Source organism: Pteronotus mesoamericanus, unplaced genomic scaffold (assembly GCF_021234165.1).
Source record: "Pteronotus mesoamericanus isolate MK-2021 breed Mesoamerican mustached bat unplaced genomic scaffold, CSHL_Meso_final contig_105, whole genome shotgun sequence".
In the NCBI taxonomy this organism is placed as follows: domain Eukaryota; kingdom Metazoa; phylum Chordata; class Mammalia; order Chiroptera; family Mormoopidae; genus Pteronotus; species Pteronotus mesoamericanus.
This window is the reverse complement of record NW_026555006.1, coordinates 17290520-17296519: the sequence shown is the minus strand read 5'-3', so window position 1 is coordinate 17296519 and position 6000 is coordinate 17290520.

Sequence of the window (6000 nt, the reverse complement as noted above, 5' to 3'; positions counted from 1 at the left end):
CTAGCTTCTAGAGAATACTTAGTTAAGATCCACAAAACTGTGCTCTCTTTCACAAGGCAGGAAGCTATTCCTAGAGAAAACAGCATATTCCAGCTAAGGTTAAGTCTCTTATGTGTACCTACAGCCCACTGTGTGTGCCCTTATTAAAGCACCTATCATGGCACTGTATTGAAAGTATCCCAGTTTTCCCTATTAAAGTGTAAACTCTTGGAAGACAGGTACCAGATCTTAGCATTCTTTTACCAGAGCTATCCATCCAAAGTGAGAGCAATGCTCTGGGAAACTGTAAATCTCTGGATTATACTTGCTATACTTGATAGGATCAAAATAGATAATGCTCCTAAAAGCTTCGTAATAAAAATTTTAAGCAATTTTCAAACATGTATGTTCTAGAACAGCACTTTTCAACCTTTTTTATCTCATGGCACACATAAACTAATCACCAAAATTCTGCAGCACACCAAAAATATATTTTTCCCCACCTGAAAAAAAATGTGTATAATTTCAATTCATTCATACCAGGCAGCTATCATTATGTTGGCTGCCGTCATCTTTTTGACATTCTAAAGGAAAAGAGGTCAATATTCCTGACTAAATAGTCAAGTGTTGCATGTTTTTTTTTCATTTTTTAATGAGATACAGTTTACATATAATATAGTGTACAGGACTTAATTATTCATTCTAATGACTTTTGACAATTTCCCAATGTGTCATCACCATCCAAAACAAAAACCCAGAGTACTTCCATTACACCAGCCATGTTTTAAAATTTCTTGCAGCACACTAGCTAAAAATTGCTGTTCTAGGTATTGAATTTATAAATATAACAATCATTTTTTATTCTCTATTCTTTATTGCTGTCATTAATATTTTTAAAAACATATACATATCTTAATATTAATATCTATTTAGATTCTAATTCTTTTATTTAACTCAACATTGCTTTATTTAACTTCCATAATAAGATTCCCTTCTAAAATAGATCTATTAGTTCTCATAAAACAAATACAGTAATAGTACAAAATAAGATTATAAAAAATAGTACAAAATAATAGTACAAAATAGTACAAAAAAAAGATTGTGGGTGCTTGGATAAGCAGTGATTAGGAAGCATCATATTTTCTATTAGCAACTATGATTTAAAGAAAAAATAAAGTATTGAAACTAACCAACTGAGTAACCAAATAGAAATTGCTTTAAGTGAAAAGCTTGTCACCTCATTTTTTATTTTAGACCATAGATCAGAAGGTATTCGTATTTATTGATTTACATTAATACAAGTTCTCATAGCAATAAAAACAAAACAAATTCAGCTCTGTGTAGTGATCCTGATGGCTCCTTGATTTCAGAATACACAAAACCTCTTTAGATTACATCCTGTGAAACTGGCCATGCTCACAGGGACCAAATGCTAACCATGCATATTTCTGTCTCCAGCACTGCTCCAAACTACCCACCCAACCATAAACATACATAAAGAACCTCCAGAGGTACTAATTTTATGTTATTTCACATGACAGTACATTCTAGCTCTCTCTAAAGAGAAGGACAATATTTTCTTTTGGACAACTATTACAGTTTGTGCCATATTCCTTGACTCAGTCCACAGCATTATTGACCAGCCACAATATGTCAGCCAACTCCTTCAGAGAGGCCAGGGCAATAAGTGGATCCCAACACTTGAGCTCAATGCATCCTTGAGAGTGTTACCAGCCCAGCACAATCTAAGCAACCTCAGTTATTCTCTGAGCATTCCGCATAACAGGAGCCCACCTCCTCATGCATTTTGCAATACCGAGGTTATCCATCAGAGTATCCAGGTTCCCTTGTGCTGTCACTCTTCTGGAAGCCTGACGTTTACCTGCAAAAACACTGGAAACAAATTACCTTGACCTCACAAAGCTCTGTTTTTCACGAAGATAGAAATATTCATTTCCACTGTTGCCTTTCTGTTACTCTGTTTTTCTCCTGAAGGCTCTGGACTCTACGGGCTGTTTTCCTTCCTTTCGTTCATGTTGTCCAGCCAAACAAGGTTAGTTTTCTCTCACTATACTGTAGGAATGTATTGAGAAACAGACTTGAAGGAATAAACTCAGAAATAAAACTCCCAGTGACAAGATGAGAAAAGAAAGCAAAAAGTATCTGAGAACAAGCTAGTAGAGACGTTAAATGAATATACCCTATATCTGAAAAGTCATGGTAATTTGTCTGGAAAACTGAGGATAAAATTGGTAATAAATCTAACAAAAATGGGATTGACATTTCACAAGGACATTTCACAACTGGTACTTCTTATCCTTTATTCATAAGGGATAAGAAAAATGGAAGAGCTCTGGAAATAACACTGCAAGACAAGCAAATAGATACATGGGTCCACTATCAGATGAGAAAACAGTAAAAGAAAGCTGCTGCCAGATGCCATCAAAAATCATTATAGTGGGAGGTCAAGGTGAAGGGATTAAGCAAAATATATACATATGAGACACATAGACATGGATACCAGTATGGTGATAGCCAGAGGGAAATGGGAAGGGGAGGTGGAAGTGGGCAGAGGAAGGATAAATTGGAATGGAAAGGGACCCAACTTTGGTTGGCAAGTACACGATGCAGTATACACATGATGTTTTATTGAGTTGTCAATTTGAAATATGTATGGTTTTATTAATCAATGTCACTCCAATAAATATAATTTAAAAAAGAATCATTATAATAAGCTTGGTTGATGAGGATATACACACATAAATTTGTTAGTAATTGCTAATTATGCATAGCATTTGTTTATGAACAATCATTACTTTTACTCATCTGTATTTGGTCACGATTGTACATAAATTAGGTTCTTGACATCATTGAGGATAGATTTAAAAAAGTATATAAAATTTTCCAGACACTCTCTTTAGAAAATATAAAATAACATTGAAGTTGAACAATAAAACATTGCTATTTACAGGCTACAAGTCTTAGGAGGCCTGTTCATTATCACATTGTCACAAATCAAAAAGTGCTCTTATCATCTCTTCACTTGGCTGATTTGCTCTTGCCCTTGAGTGTTGTCCTAGACTTTCTTTGACTTTGCTGTACCTCTTATGCACCCCACAATTTAATAATACTTATCCTATCACAATACCTATTAAGCTTTATTTTATTGGCTTGTATTTCCTAATACATTTTAAGTGACTTTGAGTGAAACTATGTTATACTATTATAGTCCCAGATCTAGTCAAGTCACCATAACATAATAGGCAGTCAATAAATATTTGGAAATAATTAATGAATTGTTAGCTGAAATGATGATTTACCAAAGTTAGTCAAGAATAGGTGGGCTAAAAAAAAATTGTCATTTCCTCATAGGTCCTCATGGAAAATCTTAGAAGATCAATGTTAACAGTAAGGCTAAAAGGACCATAGTCTCTAAAATGTTTGCTTATGAGAAGCTGAGGCTTCTATGAAGTAGGCATCTGATCTAATTATACTCTTCCGATGGTGACAAGGAAAGACAGATAAGCTAGACCCATTTTTGCTCTAGCCTGATTCTCAGAGTCCAGTAGTTATTTTACAGTGTTCATGACACCATGTTTCTAATATTTAGAATTGCTCCTAATGACTGAAGTCCAATAATATTCAAGTAGTCTCTGATGTGCAGTTAAGATGGAACAGTATTAAATGTTTATGAGCCTTAAAGTACAAGCTACAATACACAATCCCCTTACAATTGCTTCTAACTGTACCTTATATAAGTTTCATAAAAGGGCAACCAGAATTAAATTAGTGTTTTGGTCATTTTGATACCATTTATCCCCCTTTTACCTTCTACTCTTCCCAACCCCCTTTTCCTCTGGTAATCACCATACTATTGTCTTCGTCTATGAGGGATTTTTTTCTGCTTAATCCCTATAACTTTTTCACCCAACCCCCCAAACACTCTCTTCTGACAGCTGCCAGTCTGTTTTCTGTGTCTATGAGTGTGTTTCTATTTTTTTTTTGTTAATTTATTTTATCCATTAGAGTCCACCTATAAGTGAAATCATATGGTACTTGTCTGTCTGACTGGCTTATTACACGTAGCATAATACTCCCTAGGCCCATTCATGCTGTCACAAGAGGAGAAATTGCCTTCTTTTATGGTCAAGTAGTATTTCATGTATAAATGCACCACAGCTTTTTTTAAACTCACCTACTGATGGACACCTGGGCTGCTTCCAAATCTTGGCTATTGTAAATGATGCTGCAATGAACATAGGAGTGCATGTATTCTTTGAAATTAATGTTTCAAGTCTCCTCAGCTATATTCCCAAAGAATCATTGGGTCATAAGGCAGGATTATTTTAAATTTTTTTTTAGGTAATTCCATATTGCTTACCACAGTGGCTGTACCAATCTGCGTTCCCACAACAGTGCATGAGGGTTTCCTTTTCTGCACATCCTCACCAGCACTTGTTGTTTGATTTACTGATGATAGCCATTCTGACAGGTGCCTGGTGATATCTCATTGTGGTTTTAATTTGCATTTCTATCATAATTAGTGGCATTAAGCATTTGGCCATCTGTAAGTTCTCTTTGGAAAAGTATCTATTCAGGTCCTTCAGCCATTTTTTAATTGGATTCGGGGGACTTTTTTGGTGTTCTTTATAAATTTTGGATATTAACCCCTTATCAGATAAATAATTGGTGAATATGTTCTCCAATTTGGTGGGTTGTTTTTTCATTTTGTTGACGGTTTCCTTTCCTGTGCAAAAACTTTTTACTTTGATGTAGTCCCATTTATTTTCCTGTTGTTTACCTTGCCCACCAAGGATATATCAAAAAATATATTGCTAAGAGACATGTCCGAGATTTTATTGCCTATGTTTTCTTCTAGGATTTTTATGGTTTCAAGCCTAACCTGTATTTAATCCATTTTGAGTTTATTCTTGTGTATGGTGTAAGGTTGTCTAGTTTCTGCCCAATTTTCCCAACATCATTATTGAATAAACTGTCGTTACCCCTTTGTACATTCTTGCTTCCTTTGTCGAATATTAATTGACTATAAAGGTGTGGGTTTTTTCCCTGGGCTCTCTATCTTGTTCCATTAATCTATTATGTTGGTTTTTATGCCAGCACCATGCTGATTGATTACTAAGGCCTTGTAGTATAATTTAATAACAGAGAGCATGATTCCTTCAACTTTTTCTTTTTTCTCAAGATTGCTATGGCACCCTGGTTGCTGTGGGTGAGTTGAGCCCCAGACTGTGAACTGAAGGATCACTGGTTTTATTATTGCTCAAGGGCACACACCTGCGTACTGGATTATATCAAATGGTTTTCCTGCATCTATTGATACGATCATTTGATTTTAATCCTTCATTTTGTTTATGTGGTATATCACATATATTAATTTGTAGTTATTGTAGCAACCCTGCATCCCTAGAATAAATTCCACTTGATCACAGTATATGATCTTTTTCATGTATTGCTGAATCTGGCTTGCTAATATTTTGTTCAGGATTTTAGCATCTATGTTCATTGGGGATATTGGCTTGTAATTTTCTTTCTTATAGTATGTTTATTTGGTCTTGGAATTAAGTTAATTCTGGCCTTGTAAAACAAGCTTGGGAGTTTTCCCACCTTTTGAATTTTATGGAATAGTTTGAAAAGGATGGGTGTTAGTTGAACATTTGGTAAAAGTTAAGCCATCTGGTCCAGGAGTTTTGTTTGTTGGTTTTTTTTAATTATTTCTTCAATTTTATTAGTTATAATCTGTCTATTCATATTTTCTGATTCTTCCTGACATTTTTGGAAGGTTGTATGTTTCTAGGAATTTATCCATTTTGTCCAGATTGTCCAGTTTGTTGGCATACAGCTGTTTACAATATTTTTCTAATTATATATGACTTATACTAATCATAAGAAAATTATTTGCAATTCCCCAAATATTCTATACTTACATACCTCCACAACACTGTATAAGCTACTCATTCTCAGGAGCATTCCTTCTTTCCTTTCTTTACCTGGCTAACTCCA